A 23578-nucleotide genomic window follows, 5' to 3' on the forward strand; every position below is an offset into this window, starting at 1 on the left:
TACTTTTTTTTTATAGCCCTTTTAGGCAGACGAGCATACGGCTCACCTGCTAGTGAGTGGTTACCGTCGCCCATGGACTTCAGCAATGCCAGGGGCAGAGCCAAGTCGCTGCCTACCACTGCCTATTTGTGTCACGCTTTGGGATTCTGGTGGCAGGACCTCTTATGAATCCGCACGGGTAGGTACCACCGCCCTGCCTATTTCAGACGTGAAGTGGTAATGCGTTTCGGTTTGAAGGGTAGCGCAGCCGTTGTAACTATACTGAGACCTTAGAACTCATGTCTCAAGGTGGGTGACGGCATTTATGTTATGTCTATGGGCTCCGGTAACCACTTAACACCAGGTGGGCTGTGAGCACGTCCACCCATCTATACAATAAAAAATACATCGAAGAACCTACATACGTAAATGTAAGTTATATTAATTACATTATCGTAAGAGGTCGTTGCATTACATTCTTACAATATAACATAATTTCCTAGTTGATTTGGAGGTAATTAAAAAATGTCATAGTCGTAATTAATTCATCACTTAGGTTTGGTAACGAGTGCTTCGGAACCTTGCATTAAGAAGCACGATCCTTCAGTTTCTATCAAACTTTAATTGACCGAATAGATATGCGAAGACCAAAAAAAAATGTTAAAAGTTTAAAAAAGTGTATAATTTTCCAACAAGATCAAAATTAAATACATGCAGTAAACAAAATCAATAGCTATCATAAACAAAAAACAAGTACAATCACAAATTTTATTATTCTACGAAGGCTTCCAATGGTTGTCATATCAAAATCAACTAATTATTTGTCATTTATGATGACATTTTCATAAACATTGTTTTCGTTTTTTTGAATCAATTTCGATTACAAACTTGAAAATAATAATAATTTAATTAATTGTTCGGGGAATTTTTCAGTAAAAGGTAATTTGTTTATCTCAATTTACTGTCGTATTAAATTGCATGTCAATAAAATTATTGTTGACATTTAGACTCCAGGAAGAGAAGTGGCTAATAGACGATAATACAGTTTTACTTTTTTCCAGTAACACGTTTCTCAGAATGAAATTGGTCTAGTGAAATAACTTTTCGTTTTCCACGGAAATAAACTAAGAAAGCTGTATCGAAAGTTATCAGAGCATCGGGTCAGGAAATATCATAACAATGTTGGATAAATAAAGGCATATTGGTGGCAATGATGGGAGCAGACGGTTCACCCGTTGTATCACGTCCCTCGAGATGAAACGAATGAGTACTACCCTCGCAGACTGCGAAACTTTCGCCTTTCCGCTATAGAAACCGCAATTTTTGATCCCACTGTATTCAAGCCATATTACTTTTTATATTGGTCCGAATGGATCGATACAGATCGGTCTTTCATGTCTTTTTTTTTATCTATAGAATACCAGTTTTGGAACTTCTTATGCTTCACAAACTATGAACATTTTAGCTCATTTAACCACGGCTTCGATTAATATTTAGAACTTCTTAGTTTGGTATACAATTAGTTAAGCTTAAAATATTTCGCAGGTCACAGTAAATATATTTCGTAATTTAATATTTTAAGTATCTTTATCTTGCCAGTTTTGTCACGATGGAAATCTAGACGAACATCGAAAGCCGTTGCTATAGTCCAGATTACGTCGGAAGTACATGATTCAATGGAAATAATAAAAAGATACAGTGTAACCGAGATAAATGTAGGAATCAGAGGGCTATTAACATCGTTTTGCGGATGAGCGCCGACAGTAATTGCCGTGTCGGCGTGCGGACACAAAATTTATGGCGCCCACTGCGGATAATTGAGTCGACTCTCTAGTTACTGTGGTCTTTGCGACACCTGCCAAACACATTCGGAGCCTCTTACAAAACCTATTTCATTAATAAAATTAGCTTCGAAAACTACTTACATGGGTAATACAAACCAATTTTTTCAAATGATACGATTTATAAAGTATATTAATTGATATGTCGTTATCCTTCCAATTTGCAAAATTGCAATACTTCTGTAAATAACTGGAAGGGCGAATTTGCAGTTCTCTCAAGGAAATATTTCCAGTAAAGTACAGCAACGTACTTGCGAGAAGCTGTAAGCGGATTATGAGAGGTTTCGAAGTAGGCTGCTTTGAAACTCGCAAGGAAAGCAATATCCATTATCTTGGCGGGGCTTTGTATGCCGACCGCTGCGCATTGTTGATCGCCTGCATCGCTCGCACCCATCAAATTGTTTGACTTATGAGATAGAACCCTCGAAAAACCTTATATTAATATTCGAAATGAACCATTAATACAAAATAATTGAATAGTCCAACAAAGAAAATGTACAAACAGAACTTTTTTAAATTCTTCAAACGAAAAAGCTCTCAAATACTGTTATCCATCTCATTATACCTATCAGGTATTATTAAAGTGAATTTTTAATTAAAGAAGGCACCTAAAAATTTGATTAAGAAAAATTAGGTCGACTATAATGGAAAACATTTTCGACCTTTTCGCTTTTTACAGAATTCATGCAAAAATATATAATGTAATTTCAGAGTCGGGATAGACAACGTTCAGATAATGAAATATCAACAAAGGCTCAACCACATCTAACAATTTTAAGCTTGGGTTTTGTTTTCTGTCTCCGGGACATGCCGATTTGTACCTTATTGGAACAGTACTAGACTAGTACTTATCTTCTCGCATATGCCGTAAAAAAACTACTCACTGATCGCCAACTAGTATTTACTGGTCGTGTCATAAGCCTACACGGATAGATATCATTAGTCTTCGAAGAATTCGCCCGGTTCGAAGTGTGAGACATTTGTAACACAATGCAATTGAAACTTTGATCTCATGCCTCAAGATGGGTGACGGCATTCACATCGTGATGTCTATGGGCTCTGGTGACAATTTAACACCGTGTGAACTGCTAGCTCGTTTTCCCGTGCAATAATACCTAATAGAAAATTAGACCCTAGGCTTGGTCACACATCAACTCAATTAAACTATTGTATATAATAGAAAACTGTCACATTTAATAGTAAAAAAAAACATACATCATTTGTGAATAAGTCAACTAGTGTAGACTATGGAACAGCATTAATTTTCTTTGTGCTTTGTACTGTGCGTTTCATAGGGAATGTTCTGAAGAATTGTTGGAGATGACAATACTATCTTTATATTACTAATACTATCTTATCTTTCTACTATTATGTAACACGTCGCGGGAGTAAAATTCATACCTCCTACAATGTTGGTTCAAGCACTTTTACATCCTGATAAAACAGAGATTCATATTGTAAAAAAAAAAAATATTATCCGTACTTACGAGCGGCACTGTCTCCACGGTGGACTTTGATGAACTCCCTAAGCCTGTAATCCTCGCATATCACGTAACTGACGCGATGTTTTCATGTTTATTATCAGGCAGGATTAAAAGGATAACATGTATTAGGCTTTTCTAGAACATTAACTCCACCGCTGTAAATAAACGACACACGTTACAGTCTAATGTTTCATTGTCGTCGCCCCGACCTCCCTCTCATACAAATGGAAGCCAGAATTCGACTCGATATTTTTAAACCCACAGAGCTATTTCTTTTCTTTGTTTAATTCAAAATCCGATTTTCAGCAGATTCCTAGAATCCATCTCGTAGAAGTTACTTTTATCTTTTATATTCTTAATTTTTTAAGAGAATTCAAAGGTGTACTTAAAATAATGGGATTTTTTTTTGATGGTTTCCTACGGGCTCTTGAAATCGAAACGGTAGTATATGCCTACGAGGTTAGTAAAACTTATCCCAAATTAAGTGGTCTCGCGTGTTTAAAAGCGAGCTATCGCTCTTGCCTCTTGATCATCTTCATCTTCATAGAGACTGAGTGGTGTGACCGCCGTCGACGCCACTGAAGCCCACGTCTTACAAAGAAGCTGATGAACGAGTTTATATACGGTCTTTCCTTATACTTCATCTCACAATCTCTTGATATATTTAATTATAATTACCCACAGTACATTTAAAACCAACTAACAGTTTCTCGGGTTCGCTCAAGCACTTAGTTAGCATTTAATTTTAATCTCAACTAACACCTACTATTATAAAAGTGTCAACACGTTATTTTGATTGGCAAGATCATTTGATTAATAAATACTTGCTCATACGAAATCGAAAGCACAACTCATTTAACAGTATTTTTGTAGGAAACGTCTCTGAACAAACTAATAATAAAATAAATAATAGTTTAATTTTAAACTAACAAAATAGGCTTTTATAGAAAATCCAACTAAAAAAATAGAAAATAAATTTGAATTAAAAGTAGTGTGAGAAAAAATTATTTAATTGTAAAAAAGCGTGGGGTGCTTTTCAGGATATTATCAAAATAACCCTTCTACTCATATCTGTTCATAAAATATTTATAACTACTGATACCATGCACCACAGGTTGACCCACGCTTTTTTTACAATAAAATCATTTTTTCTTACACTATTCAAATTTAACAAAATTTATTTTCTATTTTTTAGTTGGACTTTCTATAAAAGCGTATTTTGTTAGTTTTTTAAACTATTATTTATTTTTCATTTTTTTGTTGAATTTCAATTTTTTCATTTTTTTTTTAAATATTTTTTTAATATTGTATTGTCGTCAGTCCTTAATAAGTATACCAAATTTCGAGTTAATCCAACGTTTTGAAGGGGGTCAAAATCATGTTCAAAGATTCCGTTAATTACTAACATAACGGGTGTCTCAGAATGTTTTTCGTTTTTCGATGTTAGATAAAAAACAACAATATTTATTAACACTCGTTTTATTTATTGTTAAATTAAAGAGCAGTTTTTGAAGTTTATTTATGAAAAACAACCGTTTGCAAATGCGCACTATTCACTTGTTTACACTCATTTAACCTGGAGCTAAAATTTTCAATCACTCGCTGGAGCATCGCTCTAGAAATATGAGTTGATTTCTTCCGTGATTCTTTGCTTCAAAACATTCAGGTTGGGTGGCAATGGATTGTAAACTTAACTTTTTAGGTAGCCCCACAGGAAAAAACCAGCAGGGTTTAAATCAGGGCTCCTCTGTGACCAATTGATGTCTCCTCGGCGACTTATCACTCTTCCAGGGAATAAATCTTGAAGAGCAGCTAATGAGTCATTTGTAACATGAGAAGTGGCTCCATCTTGCTGGAAAAAGGTGTTGCAGTTGTAGCCATACTGGTTTTGCATTTCTGTAGCCAAAAAAGTCCGGATCATATGGCAGTATCGAGTAGTCAATTCAAAAACAAAAAACGTTCTGAAACACCCTTTACTAACATACCGTCATAGTCGTAGAATAGTGACGGATCTGACAAATATTAAACTTCACAGGGCAGCCATTTCAAATAGTCATGTTAGATTTTTTGTCATAACTTTTTAGATTCAAATTCTGTAATTATGAAAATTGGCATACAAGCAAACAAAAGGATTCGTTTTAAAATAAAATAAAAATAATAACTTAAAATTACACAGTTTTCTAGAAAAATCACATGCTTCATTTTACTTTGGAGTTGATACAGTCACATAGTATTATCCGACATTGTTCCTCGGAAAGTTACTGTTGAAGGAATGACGGAAGTTACTTTATGATCATGTTCTATTAACTTACAGAGTAATATTTTGGCGGATATGTTATTTGTCATATTATATTATTTTAAATTTTAACCGCAGGTAAGTATTATAGGTCGGCAAGTGGTCAGTAAGTAACCAGATTAGGATATCTTAAATAAAACACAGACTAATTAGTCTTACTCTTTTTTAATCAACATGATATACATTATGCTTAAATTAAGTATTTATTATCAATAGTAGGTATTCTTTTATTACTATATAGACTAAGCAGACTATAATGTTGACTATATTTGGATATGATTACTGATTTTTTGGTAAATTACTAACCTACAAAGGGGATGGCCCATTTTAGGCCCAAAGCGGACAATAGATTATAGAAAAAATACTTAGTGCATTAATTTTGTCATAAATAAATATGCATTTACTTTCTTGCAAATAAGCGCCACTATAGTTTACAATAAGTAGTTTAAAAAAAGTAACTCTATTGAAAAAACAAGGATTTTTATTTTTGCGGGAAAAATATTGCCAGCTTCAAATCCTTTTACGTATGAAGTAAATATTTTGAGTATATAAATAAAACATATAAATAAATCATTTTAAGTATTATCATTAATCAAACGATTTTAATGGATTTTATGCACATAAAATAACATCGAAGACATACCCATTGGACTTTAACTTGTAACTATACTTGAGACCTTAGAACTTATATCTCAAGGTGGGTGGCGCATTTACGTTGTAGATGTATGTGGGCTCGAGTAACCACTTAGCAACACCAGGGTGGCTGTGAGCTCGCCCACCCATCTAAGCAATAAAAAAAACTTTACTAGTATTGTTATTTAAATATGTACAACTAAAACAAAAACATAAAAAATAATGTGTACTCGTAAAAAAAAGATTAAGATATAAATCAATTATCGGTTATTTAAAAAAATAATCGATATATGAATTTCATGTAATTATTTTTCTTTATACTGACAACACTGAATTTAATACTTCGCTTGCTGCTTGTGGTGTTGTGCTTGCGTACAAAATGGATGTGTTTTGATTTTTCTTCGATTTATTTTACTTTTATCAATAACGTTTCATACTACGACTAAAAAACATTGTGTGAATTGTGGTTTTACCCTGACCGAGATTTAAAACCGTGTATATGCTCTCCTTTGCTATTTTTAGATGATACTAATTGTGTATGAAGATGAAGAAAATATAGATATTTAAAGAATTAAGTGTGTTTTTATACCCTATTGGATAAAAATACATTAGGAACATCTTAAACATTAAGAAAAGACAAGTTCTTGAAGTATCTCACAATCCGACACTTATTTATATATAAAATTAACCTCAAAACGAGTTTTTATTTTTATTATATTTTTTATAATAGTGGCGTCAATTTCAATATATTTTTTAGATATCCAATACATTTAAGAATTTGAATCAGTACATTTTTATAGTAATATTTGATGTCCATCTTGGGCCTAGCACACTATGGAGAGTGGGCAATCCCCTTTAAATACTAATCATTATATAGAATTTAATTATAAAGAACAGAAAAAAACATTTATTAAAATGAAAAAAATCTTAACAATCACAACTTCAGAGATCAAAATAATAACAATAAAATAACTAAAATTATAAAAAAAAACCCTAGTGCACAATTATTCAGTCGGATTCATTACCAGCTTCAGTAACATTACGTCCATGAGTTAAACTTCTGAAAAATTTATGATATTTCGTGGGTATTATTGAGGAATTGCAAAGACTAATAAGATTGTTATATTTATCATTACTGATTGGAATTAGACCTACATAAGCTTTCTTTAAGGCTGGAGTTCAGACAATTCTTTGTATAAATTGAACATCCGACCGATGCTGAAGTCTCCGAAGTCACCTAAATACAGCCATTTGGACGCTGCTCTATAATGCGACTCTACTGGTACAAATGATTCAACGTGGGTGCAAACCCACATTACCATTTCATCGTCAACAATCCGATTATGATTTTTATGTTTCCCCCTCATGTCTTCTTCAATCAAAGTGCTTCCGTCATACTTATCCCAAGCTGTCCGAACTAACCTTTCGATAATCGAATATGTACTTAAAAACATGATTTTACAATCCTCTATTGTTGATGATTCTTTTGGCAAAAAATAATTGTTAGTGAATTGACGGTTATGCTTTAAAGCTCTTTGAAGACCCCTTTTATTCTGCTGTTTTGTAGTATAATTCGCAACATACAACCATTGTTTCTCACAATCACCTAATTCTCAAAACTTATCAAATGCACCCTGTCTTTCTTCAAGGGTCAACATAGTGTAACATTTACTTTTACACGCGCAAGTACTGGGTAGGCACCCATAGTTTTTGAAGGAACAAAAAGGCCCTTTTTGGAGGAGTTTATTTCCCGGCATTATTAAGCGCTTTCTAGTAACTTCTTTTCAATCATCGTAATTTCGGATTCGTTTTTTACCTCTACATCGAATACGAGGCACTAGAGGACACGACTGGCATGAGGACACAACTGTGTTGATTAAAGGACAGTTGCTATAGTCCGCTTCATCATGAGTGCAACAACAAAAATCGTTACAGACTTCGCCATGGCCTTTTGCTGGTAATGGCAATCGATTAATCGGTTGTGGGAAAGGTGATATATCTGATATCAAGATAGAGGTATTTAAAGGGCTTAAAGCTGGGCTGATATTTAGGGACACGGTATGTTGATTTTCTGACGAGAGTAAATCTGGTGTGGAAGCATTTTGATATCCAACTATAAAGTGATTTTCTCTAAGAAAACAAGTAGAGGATGGTATGTTTTGATTCCTATTTTCATCTGTAATACTTTCGTTTGCTCGGTGTACAACGTCTGCAAAGACATTCTCATAAACGTCGTTCATTTTACTATTGCATGGCGTACTCCTGGAGGTAAAGGTGAATGGCATTCTGAAAACATATCAGTATGTAAAAAATAAATAAATTCTTAATAACACAAGTTAACGTTTACGCCTAAGGTGAGGTTTTACACCCTTAAATTGATTCAGAACAAAAAGATTCGGAAGTACAGAAATAAAACAATTTACTTCTTTTTATTTATACGGGTAAAATATTACTGACATAGGATTATTTTTTTATAGAAAAATATATTAAATATATACAAATAATCATTTTTTTAAGTAGAATAAAGCTGGATCGGAATTTAGTGCAAATAACAAAGTCGGATGGTCAGATACGACTATTAGATAAAAAAACATGTTCATTGAATAACGTCGGTTGTGATCACCCGTCACTATTATATCCATAGAAAAATGTAGTATAGTTACATACAATTTTAAAATTCTATTTTTTTTTAAATATAACACAAACTCTTCAGAATAATGTATAATCCGATATCCAACATTCTTTTTATGTAAATAAATTTTTTAAATGATTTTTAATTTTCCGTAGAAAACCGACAGATAGTCAGAACCGATACTTTATTCATTTACTTTAGTAAATATGGTTTTAATACAAAAATTAAATAATACCAAAAGTTAATACATAATTAATTAACCTACCTGGAGTCCCTGGTATACAGTCCTCCTCATCAGTGCACTCTTCATGAGTAAAATTCGTAATTTGTGCATTTTTGCTTCTTTCTTCCACCAGTTTTAACATAAGCTTTGATCGTCCTGGTTTCATTGTGACACACCTTTTAACACGGTACGTAAGACTAGATACGTAATAATTAATAAAAAGGTAACTGAGGTAATCTAGTGTAAATGTTTAACAAAAATTGAATCTAAATACAACGCGTGGGCAACTTCGAGGAACAATGTCGGTTGCGTGGATACGTCGGGAGTGGGAGGGCCGGGCGCGCGTCGTGCAGAGACGATTAAGCACAAGCGTCATTTTACTATGAGCGTCTATCAAATCCGTCATTATACCGACTGCTTAATTTGAAATCTAAAATACATGTAATTTTTTTTTTAATGTAGCAATAATATTTAGACAATGTAGTATCCAAATATGGTAAAAAGTGGATTTTGGATTTTTTTCAAATCCGACATTATTCTACGATCATGACGATACATTCGTCTGAAGCTAATAAATGCGTATTTAAAACGAATATTTTCAAAACCAAACTTCCTACTTGTAATATTGTTTTTCTAATCACAATATTTAAAGGAAAGAATATATATCTCGCCCTACTTAATACTCATGAGCTCCATCGCCTCGAGACTGTATTTTATTAAAATCATAAATCCCATGTCAAATACACCCGCTCTCCGAGAAGCAAGATAGAATAGCAGAGTATATTGTAGGTACAATTGTATTCATGTAAATCAGTTTCATTTAAATAACCTACACAGCTATACACGTACCTACAACAAACATTTCTGTTGGTGTAATTTTTTTCTATTACTCTTCATCAGCCACAGAGAATTAAGGTCCTTTGATGTACGAAACTCGTGCCTGCTGTGAATACAAATATTTATTTTTCACATCATTGAAAAACGTCATGTCAAGATTGAAGTTTTTAAAAAATTCTAAATACAGCCACAAATATCTTTCAGATTTAGTTTAAATAAATGTCAAACGTTATTTTACAAATTACAGCTTTTAGGACTATGGAATCATGTTAGAAAGTTTTGTATTCTAATTAGAATGTACCACTATGAATGTGCCTATTGGAATTGATAAAAGATGAAAGATTATTCACGATCTGTTAAATTTGATGTTAATGTAAATTTTAGAAAACTCTTTCTATAAATAATTTCAATTTTGACAGTAAATGGGCTGTCTTTCTTAACTCAGAAAATTTAACAAATCCAATATTTATGGGAGCGTGTCTGAAACCGAACAGTTCAAATTAGGAATTGTTTATCAACCCTCAACAAAGGACACGACAAAAAAAACTTATAAGTACCTAACTCGAATGGCTTTGAAACATCGTTAATTTCATCACATTTTGACGTTTTGCCGGGCGCTTTCCAATTTGAAGACTTTGTATTTTATTGTATACTTTTTTTAAGGTAAGTTAAAAAGTACTCTATTAATTCATTCTTATTTCTTCCCCATGGCCTAATAACACAAAAAAATATATTTTGTAATTTGTTAATTTGAAGTAACGCGTCGCACAGTAGAAAAATAATTGAAATTCAGTATATCCTATCAATGGTCACACATATTATTGAGATTTGAAAAACTCGACACTCACTAAATACATACATACGTTTTTAAATCAAAATCTTATCGAGCTCTAAAATTGTTGTCATCGTATCATCGTAAACCTTAGAATTTATATTATTACAGTACTGACTATTTAACTTCATGAAAACTTTGTACCTGAATTCCGGATCTTTTCAATATGGAATGTAGACGTAGTTTTTTGACAAACTTGCAAAGTATTCCTAATCAAAAAACGATACCGTACGTTTTTCATACAATGCAACTGTAATTTATCAAAGGCCTTTGTCATTCACCAAAAACGGCTTTAGAACGTATTAACTATGAATTCCGTACCTGCGCAGCGTCGGTAGTTCACTGAAGTGTAGTTTGTGAATATTCACAATCTTTTTTTTTTATCGAAGCCTTTAACTATTTTATTATTCCAGTCATTTCACTGAGGGGTTTTCTTTCAAATTGGAGAATTTATTTGTTTCGCGCATCCGTGTTTCCTCTTTATTGTTGTATTATAAAATAATTCGTTATATATAATTAGATTAACACGTTAATAAATCAAGAACGTTGCACCATTTAATTGCCTAATATTCTCTTTAGAAAACCTCGCGATCAATTATCAAATGTTCTTCTAGATTAAATTAAAATTAACAAAGAATAACTTTAATGTGTTAGAAGAGACTTCACTCAATTAGGGATTTTTTTGAAAAACGTAAGATCAATCTAGTTTATTTGCTAATTAGTGAAGTTTCCTCTTTGACGCAGCGAGGTGCAGTGATGCCGCGCCATCGCACACCCAAACGTGGAGGCTGTTTGCTTTTCACATTAATTATAAATTACCATCATTAGCAAACTGCAAAGCTTCAATTACCCGAAAGTCACAATGTGTTAAAATTAGTTCAATCGTCAATAGTTACTTACATTTGTTCTCTGAAAAAAAAAACTGTATAAAAATAATATTTTTTTGGTTTTTTTTATTGCCCTTGTAAGCAGACGAGCATACGATCCACCTGATGGTGAGTGGTTACTGTCACCTATGGACTTCAGCAATGCCAGGGGCAGAGCCAGGCCGCTGCCTGTCGCTTAATACTCTTCACAAGCCTCGTTTAAAGAAGGACATATCAAAGCGCTCTGGAAACTCTGTGGAGGGGAGCTCATTCCAAAGCTGGATGATACGTGGCAAAATGATCTGGAAACACGCTGTGGATGACCGCAGTGGCTCCAGGTAGTATAGATGAACTCTACTCCGGTGGCGGGCAGTGCGCTGGTAAAAACGAGATGAGGGTATCATCTCAAACAATTCCTCAGAGCACTCTCCATGGAACACACGGTACAAAATACAGAGGGAACCGAAGTCCCTCCGCAGACCCAGAAGTTCCAAACGATCCGTGAGAATTTCAAGTCATGTCTCAGGGTGGCAGGTGGTAGTACGAGGACTCCCACTGTGATGTCTGTGGACTTCGGTAAGTGGTTACCGGAGTGGTTGAGATCAGGCGAACCATGAGCAAATTTTCCAATGCCATAAAATACATTTAAATTGAATATAAGACAAAGAAGAACGCATTCAATTAAATATCATACAATACTTGCTTTACGAAAGTGGAAATAAGGATCAGATGCTAAACAAAAAAAATAATGAAAGCTTATATGTGAGAACAGGGTAAGTCTATTTTAATTATGGTTTAAACACGATAGCAATATCTCCATTGGTAAAGTTTTTGTGATAAGGCGTACTGATATTGCATAATGGAAGTGGACCCTGAGCTCGTCTGCTATCTTCGCTGATAATTTATGGAATGCAAAGTTCCAGATATATTAAATACAAGTATTTTGAACGGTTTATTGTCACTAAAACGTTATATAATAAAGTAACATGAAAGGAAGTGAAATAAATTACTTTTATGTACCAAAAACAGAACAATGATAGCTGTAATATCAATATCAAAGATAATGTCGATCTTCCAGGATTATCTTGTCGTCGGTTTGACTCATCTGTTCCCGCTAAGTCCTCACTTGCGTCGGTGAATTTTCAATTATCAGTAGCCATCTCTTACTGAGATCGCCGAATTATTCATCTGATTACTGTTTAAATGAATGCTTTTTTTTGTCGAATGTACTTGTGTGCGCAAACTACGTGATAAACCATAACTCGTTTTGGAGAGTATTCCACCAAGAGTACCATAAATATTAAGATTTGTATCATTAAACGTGGCATTACGAATATTTCAGTTTAACTGTAGTAAACTCACTGGTAGAGACTGTCCGTACGGTAGGGTCCAAATTTTTCAAAACCCACCGTAAGAATAGACCTCAGAAACTATCCCACCGCACCCGAAACCTCATGGCTAGTCGACGTTTGATGACGCTCCAAACTTCGGAGGACGCTGAGTCATATAGGCAACTCAATAGACGTATCATGAAGTCCTTGCGACACGACCTACGCTCCTTTAATACTCAGCGTATCAAAGAGACGATTGAGCGAAACCAAGGCTCTAAAGTGGTCGCAAGAGACGCTTCTATTGGGCAAAGCCAGCTGACGAAGCTGAAGACCGAAGATGGACGTGTAACGTCGAATAAGTCAGAGGTCCTGCGGGAGATAGAGAGGTTCTACGGGCAGCTGTTTACCTCGGTCTCAGCTGAACCGCAAGGTTTAGCTGCAGACCCTAGAGCCAAGCTAACCCGACACTACACCGAAGACATCTCGGACATCAGCCTGTACGAGATTAGGATGGCTCTCAAACAGCTTAAGAATAACAAGGCACCGGGCGAGGATGGAATTACTACGGAGCTTCTGAAAGCGGGCGGGACGCCGGTACTGAAAGTCCTTCAGAAGCTCTTCAATTCCTCTTTGCTCGATGGAAAACCGCCACAGACATGGAGCAGGGGTGTTGTGATCCTGTTCTTCAAAAAAGGTGACAAAACCTTATTGAAGAACTATAGGCCCATAGCACTGCTGAGCCATATCTACAAGCTGTTCTCGAGAGTCATCACGAAGCGTCTCGAACGCAGGTTTGATGACTTCCAGCCTACCGAACAAGCCGGTTTCCGAAAAGGCTACAGTACCATAAACCACATACATACGCTGCGGCAGATTGTACAGAAGACCGAAGAGTACAATCGGCCATTATGCTTAGCGTTTGTGGACTATGAGAAAGCCTTTGATTCCGTCGAAACATGGGCGGTCCTTAGATCTCTCCAGCGGTGCCGTATTGACCACCGGTACATCGAAGTATTGAAGTGTTTGTATAATAACGCCACCATGTCAGTCCGAGTACAGGAGCATTGCACGAAGGAAATCCTTGTAAAGAGAGGAGTGAGACAGGGAGATGTGATATCTCCGAAACTGTTTATCACTGCTCTGGAGGATTCCTTCAAGCTTCTGGAATGGCAAGGACTTGGCATCAATATTAACGGCGAATACATCACTCATCTTCGGTTTGCCGATGACATCGTGGTCATGGCAGAGTCGCTGGAAGATTTAGGGCGTATGCTCGGTGACCTCAGTAGGGTTTCTCAACAAGTGGGTCTTAAAATGAACATGGACAAAACAAAAATCATGTACAATGTCCATGTTGCACCCACCATAGTTACTGTTGGGAGCTCTACTCTTGAAGTTGTTGACGAATATATATATCTAGGACAGGCAGTTCGATTAGGTAGGTCCAACTTTGAGAGAGAGATCAGTAGACGGATCCAACTCGGCTGGGCAGCGTTCGGTAAACTGCACAACGTCTTCTCGTCCAAAATACCTCAGTGCCTTAAGACAAAGGCGTACAACCAATGTGTGTTACCAGTGATGACTTACGGCTCGGAGACGTGGTGCTTCACTAGGGATCTTTTTAGAAGGCTCAAAGTCGCGCAGCGAGCTATGGAGAGGGCTATGCTCGGCATTTCTCTACGTGATCGAATCCGAAATGAGGAGATCCGTAGAAGAACGAAGGTTGCTGACATAGCCCGTAGAATTAGTGAACTGAAGTGGCAATGGGCCGGCCACATAGCACGAAGAGAGGACGGTCGATGGGGCAGAAAGATCCTGGAGTGGCGACCACGTACTGGCAAGCGCAGTGTGGGACGGCCACCTACTAGATGGACCGACGACCTAGTAAAAAGCGCTGGGTCTCGTTGGATGCAGGTGGCAATGAACCGGTCGCACTGGAAATCTCAGTACTCAGAGAGGCCTATGTTCAGCAGTGGACGGCGATAGGCTGAAATGATGATGATGATGAAACTCACTAATTATAATTCAAACGTTTATATACGTGTATATATGTACATACTTTACATTTGTACCGGTGATTGAGAGTATAGTCAAATCATCTATGCAAAAAAATCATTCCCGATCCTGCGGACAGAATGGAAAGCAGTCGACGTCGCCCAAAACACGTCATCTCGGATCCTCCTGATCCACTAACGGTGCTTTTAGGTACTTCAAGCACCGGTCACCGTTCTCGTCGAACCCGTCGCTTGCGACGAAGGGCTCGACGAGTAAATTAACTCTCAGACACAGCCCACTGAGTTTCTCGCCGGATCTTCTCAGTGGGTCGCGTTTCCGATCCGGTGGTAGATTCTGCGAAGCACGGCTCTTGCTAGGGTTCGTGTTACCAACATCGTCAGGTTTGAGCCCCGTGAGCTCACTTACTAAAGTTAAGGTTACGCTGACATAGCCGCTAGGGCTATCAGCTTAGGTAGGAAAAAAAAAAAAAAAAAAAAAAAAAAAAAAAAAAAAAAAAAAAAAAAAAAAAAAAAAAAAAAAAAAATCTAATTTCGTTAAAATAAATTTTGAATGGAGGTTTGAAAATCATGGTTTTGTCGACTTTTCATTAATTACGTCAATAAACAATGCGCATTAATGAAACCGCATCCACATGGGTACCGTTCCTTAACCAAGTCATGTTAAGTACCGAAACAGACTATTTCATAATTACCACGAATATGCGAGGTTTATATCTGTTTTATAACTTAAGAGAGATTTTTCTACTTCATAACCAATGAAACTAGAGTTTACAAACGTGTTTCGAAAATTTCTTAATTGTTCGTCATTTAAGGCTACATAAAAATTCTATCTATGTGGACGGAGTAAATACGACAACAATATAAATTGAACTATAATTGCTTACAAATAATAGGATCTTGTTATACCCATGTGCTCCTGCAAATCTTATAAGAAGGGTCGCTCCTCTCAAGAAGGCAATTTAATATCTGTTCAAGGCAAATGTAATGTCATAACTTCGTAAATATGGAGGAACAATAGAAGGTAAATTAGTTTTTGGGGAACAGAAACTCAATTGTCAAAAAGGATTGTTTTGCTTCATCATGATACAAAGATTTATTTGTCGTAGTAAACTATTGGACGGTCGTTCTATCGTTTTGTTTTGAATCATTTTGTGCTACTTTGTTATTCAGAACGCGATGAAGACATGCGATACTCGGACCTGGTCTCATTTGATATGAATATTTCAGTCCACGTCTGAATGAATAGTGCAGGTAATTCATTTCTGGCATGGTCAAGATTAGCTTGATCTTAGCTTATCTCAGAAAAACGTTTTACTAAAAAAATAGCGAAAATCTAATTTAGATCTACTTACATGAAACCCCAAATGTCGGCAATCTATATTTTTTTTCTTATTCCCGTCTAATTGGAAGCGGTGTCTGTCTCAATAAAAAAAACATACACCCCTTAACTACGATTCCTTTTTCAGGACTCAAAAACTCTGATCCGCCAATCTTTTTTAGTACAACGTAAAAGTAATTACATCGTACAAAAAAAAGTAAAACCTGTCAAAAAACATGGTTTATATAATTTACATAATTGTAATTAGTGATGGAGAGAAGCGTATTATGAGCTTGGGTACTAACGTAATAGGTACGGCGAAGTAGACATTAATTTTGGTTTTAATGGTGAAGACAGCTACTACGCACTATAATGGCGACTCCAGCCTAATACCTCAAGTAAGATTGTAATTTCGTCTGTCGCAATCGCAATAAAATATATTAAATCTAAACTTGGCCGCATATCTACGTTACATTAGAATTTGATGGTCTGCTACGAATATATTGAATGTTTTCGAGAAAAATTATTTCTAAATATCACTTTCATTCAAATTAGAAGGTATTTCGAAAAACAAGAAAAAACCTCATTGTACTTCAAAATTTTCTTCATTACATAACACTAAAATTATAGGTTAATATGACGAATTTCTTCATGTTATCAATATCTCGCTGATCCGAAAATAGCCAAGCAAACTTATCTACAGGAGTTTGTAGTTTGAGTTTGCCTAGTCGCTCATATAATGTGGGATGTGAGATTATGACCCCAACTAATTTCAAGTTTCTAAACTTCATTTTACGCACCGCCGGAGATCTAAGGTGATGATAAAATTAGAATAAAGACCAAACGATATTATTATAATAATATGTGGAGCCTGAGCCAAAGGTAAACTAAGTATCTCGTTGGATTTACATTGTAACGCTGACATCACAATAATAAGATAGTAAATACAATGATTGAATCATAAGTAGAGTCTGTCTAGAAGCTTTACAATATTAAAGAGTTTCAAATGTCGTCGGACCCCAGTCTCTTTTCTCATTAGTTGGCTACCTGAAGCTTACCTATATCTACCATAAATATAAAGTAGGTATATTAGTATGTACAAAACCATCTATCTATCTAAGCTATGCTTAACTATATGAAGAGCTGTTGTCTAAACGAGATTGGAAAGCTTATCATTATCACTAATTTTGTCGGTCAATTACCTCGACTGAGCAAATTAGGCATTAGCAATTACCGCGTCTTTAATTCTAGGGAGCTGTGGCAAAACGCGATGACTACCAACAGAGCTTTTGAAATGAAGAGGTATGTCATTGGAATTAAACGAATATCATCTAAACTACACTTTAGTTCTTTTTATTGCACTAAATATGTGAACGAACTTATTCACCCGTCCATTTCTTGTTATCAGAGCACATCACAAAGTCGACGTCACCATTAACCCAGAGACATGTAGACAAAATTTCAACTTTATTGACAACGGTATAAATTTTAAAGCCGGAACGCTCGACACTTTGACCAACGGGGGCTTAATAACAGCCAATATACCACCAGAAAATATTAGACTACGATATCTTACAAAATACAATTGATTTTAAATTATAACTGAATCAATTGAAATGTTGCATTAAAGTCTATGTCAAACAAACGTAAAAGCAAGCGGACTAACACAGCGAAGGATACACGTAGCGATGGTGGAAGGCTAATCCACATAGGCTTTAATGACCCCTGTCTAATAGAACACAACCACGCTTAATTACAAAGGCACGTTGCTCTCTCCCTACGATCTTTGGAACTAAATACATACAAAGCTTTATTGTTCAACAACATCCAACTCTAAACGAGTTCGGCATTCAAACGGCTCAAGTTAAACCGATTTAACAGAACTTGTTTAAATCTAGATCGGAAAAGTCGCGTTGTCCAATATTGTCGGAATGGCCGAAATACGTGAAATATTTTTCTGAACATCTCTTTTAAATAAACCAGTATGCTTTACTTAGATAAAGGTGCGAAACATGTACAATATAGACACAAACTTTTGTCACAGCTTTAAAACAGTTTAATGAATAAAATAATGTAGGCTTAACCAAGAATTAACACTATATTATAAAAATATTGTACAATTAATGAAATAAAACAAAGCATTTAATCGATTCTCATTTCAGTTTACATCCAAACTATACTACCAAAGTACTAATATATAGACAAAAACAAAACTGTTTTTTTTCTCACAATTATTTTCTCTGATTGTCAACCAGTTTCCTTTTTCCCGTTTTTAGTAGCGCTATTAACGAACGAATTAGTGTTATTTATGTTTCTTTTAGTAAATAAACGCCGTTTTTTTCTTCAAAATATCAATAATAAAACAGGAAAGCTGAGACATAAAATGAATCTGATTTTTCAGGTTGCAATGATTATGGTAATTTCGGTCAGTCGGCAAACACAGAGCCATAATAATAAAATTTATACATGTGCACTGTAATGTCAATACAACTAGAAATATTTTAATGTTTCGTTGTGTTTCATTAGCATCCTCTTTATAGAGGCGGCTACTTAAATACCTGTAAAGGCTGTCTATAGTATTAGTTGCGTAGTTATAAGCGGTGGCATCATGGGTGCGATTTCATTTCGTTTTATTTGAAGTCCCGACCACGGGGAGCAGCAGACTGTAACGAGCGTTTCCGACGTTTCAAATACTTTTGCAATGAGTATTAACGCTCTGTTTCACTCTCAACTGCATTTCATACAATGATAGCAAACATTTGCTTTTAATTTAATGGTTTTTAAAAAATAGCAGCTTAACAGATTGTAAAGTAATTTTCTAGATAACTCTGAAAATCTATATATATAAAAATGAATTGCTGTTCGTTAGACTCGCTAAAACTCGAGAACCGCTGGACCGATTCGGCTAATTTTGGTCTTGAATTATTTGTGGAAGTCCAGAGAAGGCTTACAAGGTAGATAAATATGAAAATGCTCGGAATTATAGAAAAACAAACAATTTTGTTTTTCCTTTGATGTGTCCCCCATCGGACGGATTCCTTTTGTTTGTTTTAAGTTTATTTTATACAAAGCTTAGGTCTTTTATTTACCGATTGAGGCACTACGAAGTCTGCCGGGTCAGCTAGTAAAGTGTAAAATTATCAACATTTAAAAAAACATTGAAAACTTGAACACCCCCCTATTGAATTTTAATTCTTTACAAACGTACTTTCTCGTTTTTCTACGCAAAGCATCCGTTAGTATTTTTTTAGCTACGGGTATTTTACTTTACAAAAACGGTTTCCGATACGCTCGGAAGATGCTTATCAGTCACGTGGCACGTCGTCTCAATAAAACTGTAATATTTTTACAAAATTTGTAGGTACATAATCTCTATACATGTACGACTTATTTCAATTTATTCAAATTGAAGATACCTAAATACGTAAACAAATATATTCGAGCATTTCAATTTTTGGGGTCTGTCTGAATTTTAATCCTATTGATAGTTCGTTTGAGTTTTTAAATCTCAAAACAAATGACGGTCTTCATACTTCGATGGGAGCCAGGTGTATGTCGCAGTAAAAACAAATGTTAATGTTAATGTTATGCTAATGCTAATGCTAATGTTAATTAACTGCTTTAACATAACATAATTTTCAATACTTTAGTAATTGTTGAGAACTGCGAAAACTGCCATATATGTATTGAACATATAATTACACTATTGCATTTTATAAAGCTAGAGTCCAATAAGTTAATAGTTTGTTTAAAAAAATTCTCAAAAACGTAAATCTTTGCGCGATTTCAAATGAAACAGTTGAACGTCTTTTCTGAGTTTTGAATCGTGCATGATTCAAATATAAAATAAGAATTTGATGTGTATGTCGTTTAGCCGAAAGTTTCTTGAAGCAAATACAAAGTCATATTTTATCATGAAACTCGGACTGGTCACGTCTCATAAAAGCTACAAGAGTTTCACCCAAATCACTATTATTTACTTCAGAAACAAAAAAGGCTTCTTGATAGGGCACGTTCCAGAAAGAAAAGGCTCATTCATTTCATTATACGCAACTTATACTTGTGAAGGATCCAAACACTTAAATATTTAGACATGTCCAATGTTCTACTCATTCAAATTCCATGAAAATCCATTAATGTACTGTGCTAATTACATTAAGAAATTTATAACTTGGATTTGTGTTTTAATACGAATTCATCAAAAATATTTTTATATGTAGTTTTGGATTGTCGATTTCCGCAAATCCTCAAAACTTCAAACGCAGACATGTTTATTTTACTTTTATTTATGACTATAATAATTATAATATTGTTACCGAATCCTGGCAACCCCCGACCGAGAGCCAGCTCTAAAACTATAAAAACGATCCCTCGCTGCGCCTTTGCCTCTTTTTTGTGCGTGGCGTTCGTGTGTGCGGTTCTTGTTGAAACATGTTTGGGACTTGTGTAATTTTAACAGTTTTCGTTAACAGTAAATTGAAATCATTTTGTTAAAAGTATTGTTGTTAATTCAGTGAAATATAATTAGGCCAGTTCTGTGTTATTTATTTCTTTTTGTTAACTACCTCACTTCTGGTCGATAATATCAGAAGTGGGATAAAACCACGTGCTTTTGAAATATGACGGGACGTCGATCTAGAAAATGCAAGCGTGATCAATCTCATCGACGCTGTCATGACCGCTCGAATTCTTGATTTAGGAGTTTGTTGCAATTATTATCGTCGCGATCGTGCTGTGTGTAGGAAGAGCAAGACACCTACGCCGCAGGATGTCTCCTGGCATAGTTCCGTGAAACCGTTGTTTGGAACATAATTATACTCGTGAGATCGTGAGATTAATGACCACTTTACCAGTACCGTCTGATCGCAATACGCTGTCGCACTCTTGTACCGAACGCCACGCGCACTTATTTTTGCCTCCAGCAGCAACGGTTTCCGTCGAAGGCGGTGACGCATGTGCATCTGAGTACCCTGGAACAGCGTCGAGCAAATCGGCGGGTGTGTGTAGCAGTGCTGGTCAGCAGATGGACGGCGTGACGAACAGGATTATTGGAGCATTGCAGGTGCTATCTAAACTTTGACAATAGAGGCGCCTTCTGTCTGATTTGTTCACAGACGCAGGGCGTTGTCGCCGACGTGTGAGGTCAGTAGCGAGTCGGCGCCGTGCTCCAGCAGGAGAGCGCAGAGCCGTGCAGACTGCACGTGTTGCTCGCGTGCCGCTGCCTGCGCGCGTTCATCTACTTCTGGCGTGCATACTGCATGAGATGCTCGCGTGCCACCGACTGCACGGTGCCGCTACCTGCGCGCGCTCACCTGCTTCAGACGTGCATACTGCGCGCACTGCTCGCGTGCCGCTACCTGCGCGCGCTCACCTGCTTCAGACGTGCATACTGCGCGCACTGCTCGCGTGCCGCTACCTGCGCGCGCTCACCTGCTTCAGACGTGCATACTGCGCGTACCGCTGGCCGCGTGCACTGCTCGCGTGCCGCTGGCTGCGCACACTGTTCGCGTGCCGCTGGCTGCGCGCGCTCATCTACTTCTGGCGCGCATAACTGCTCGCGTGCCGCTGGCTGCGCGCACTGCTCGCGTGCCGCTGGCTGCGCGCACTGCTCGCGTGCCGCTGGCTGCACGCACTGCTCGCTTGCCGCTGGCTGCGCACACTGCTCGCGTGCCGCTGGCTGCGCGCGCTCATCTACTTCTGGCGCGCATACTGCGCGCACTGCTCGCGTGCCGCTACCTGCGCGCGCTCGCCTGCTTCAGACGTGCATACTGCACGTGTTGCTCGCGTGCCGCTGCATGCGCGCGCTCACCTACTTCTGACGTGCATACTGCACGTGTTGCTCGCATGCCGCCGACTGCACGGTGCTGTACGACTGGCAGTGACGCAGAGGGCGATGTCGCTTAGTCTACGGCCTGCTACTGCGGACTACCCAACGGATTATCTATCAGGACGGTCGAGCGGGACGCCCGCCACACGTGGTGCAGCCTCGCATCGTGGGAGCAGACTGGAGCTGGGACGGCTGCCCTACTTCCACATCATCCTTACGAGTGGACCCCGGTGACATGCAGCCTTTACTTCGAAATTAATATGTGAAGGTCGAGGTGGGCACTTCGGTGCTTTACTTCCCATTTTTGAGGTTGAGGTGGGCACTTCGGTGCTTTACTTCCCATTTTTGAGGTTGAGGTGGGCACGACGGTGCTTTACTTCCCATTTTTGAGGTTGAGGTGGGCACGACGGTGCTTTACTTCCCGTTTATTTTTTGAGCAGTATGGTTAGATGCGGATTCGGCCGGATTTTGCGTCCCTACTGTTTAGCTGTGTTGTGTCGGTAATGTTCAGTATCTGTATCGGTGAATATTGCCGACAACAGCGCGCTACTGTTTTAGACGTTTCCTATACGGGCTAACTCAGTAAAGGAATCGTGCAGGTGTCTCAAATTGCGCAGTTTGGGACAGTTGTGCGATATCCATTCTTCTCACTTCAAATGTTTATCTTTGGCTCGTCCTCGCTGCAGATGTAAGAGTGCACGCTTGCGTCTGTAGTAGGGATTCTAAATTTTAGAAAGTTTTAGAGCATTAAGGTCTGGGTGTATTTTTTTTTGTTACGTTACAGAGGGTGACCTTGTTGATGCAAGCTCTGACGTAGCTGGAAGAGATATGCTTCTGCTGAGAGATGAAGCGGTCGAGGACGCCTCGCCGTCAGGAACGGCCGTGTTACCGAATCCTGGCAACCCCCGACCGAGAGCCAGCGCTAAAACTATAAAAACGATCCCTCGCTGCGCCTTTGCCTCTTTCTTGTGCGTGGCGTTCGTGTGTGCGGTTCTTGTTGAAACATGTTTGAGACTTGTGTAATTTTAACAGTTTTCGTTAACAGTAAATTGAAATCATTTTGTTAAAAGTATTGTTGTTAATTCAGTGAAATATAATTAGGCCAGTTCTGTGTTATTTATTTCTTTTTGTTAACTACCTCACTTCTGGTCGATAATAATATATATTTGGACGTTTATATGTCTTTGGACGTTTAGTGTGACATAAAATTGGGTCTTATTCAGGTGCAAAAGTCAGGAATGAGCGATGATTTTTGGATGCGTAAAATGAAACATACCTTTATGAAAGATAACGGTTCACAGCACATTGTTAATGGTATGGTATATGTGATGATGTTAAAAGATAGGTAACAAGATCATGTCCAACAATTCGTCCCCTGTCCTGGTGAAACTGAAAAGGCCTTCGGGCCACCAGTAATCTTTCAATCATAAAAAAAACAATTGGTCAGAGAAATCACTATGAATC

General features: G+C 37.1%; 4 long non-coding RNA genes across 4 annotated transcripts; 2 read left to right on the forward strand and 2 right to left on the reverse strand.

Moving 5' to 3' along the window:
* Positions 1-651: 651 nt before the first annotated feature.
* On the forward strand, positions 652-3484 carry LOC101739868 (uncharacterized). The gene is made up of 2 exons (XR_209709.4): positions 652-918; positions 1041-3484. It is a non-coding gene; the product is annotated as an uncharacterized LOC101739868 (long non-coding RNA).
* LOC134199421 (uncharacterized) lies at positions 2988-10074 on the reverse strand. The gene is made up of 2 exons (XR_009973911.1): positions 9938-10074; positions 2988-3459 (listed from the first exon to the last, which is right to left on the reverse strand). It is a non-coding gene; the product is annotated as an uncharacterized LOC134199421 (long non-coding RNA).
* Positions 5747-9624, reverse strand: LOC134199417 (uncharacterized). The gene is made up of 2 exons (XR_009973907.1): positions 9131-9624; positions 5747-8519 (listed from the first exon to the last, which is right to left on the reverse strand). It is a non-coding gene; the product is annotated as an uncharacterized LOC134199417 (long non-coding RNA).
* A 336-nt stretch (positions 10075-10410) lies between the features above and the next one.
* On the forward strand, positions 10411-19051 carry LOC134199420 (uncharacterized). Its single transcript, XR_009973910.1, has 3 exons — positions 10411-10588; positions 17539-17589; positions 18689-19051. It is a non-coding gene; the product is annotated as an uncharacterized LOC134199420 (long non-coding RNA).
* Positions 19052-23578: the final 4527 nt, after the last annotated feature.

The sequence above is a fragment of the Bombyx mori genome, chromosome 9 (assembly GCF_030269925.1).
Source record: "Bombyx mori chromosome 9, ASM3026992v2".
Lineage (NCBI taxonomy): Eukaryota > Metazoa > Arthropoda > Insecta > Lepidoptera > Bombycidae > Bombyx > Bombyx mori.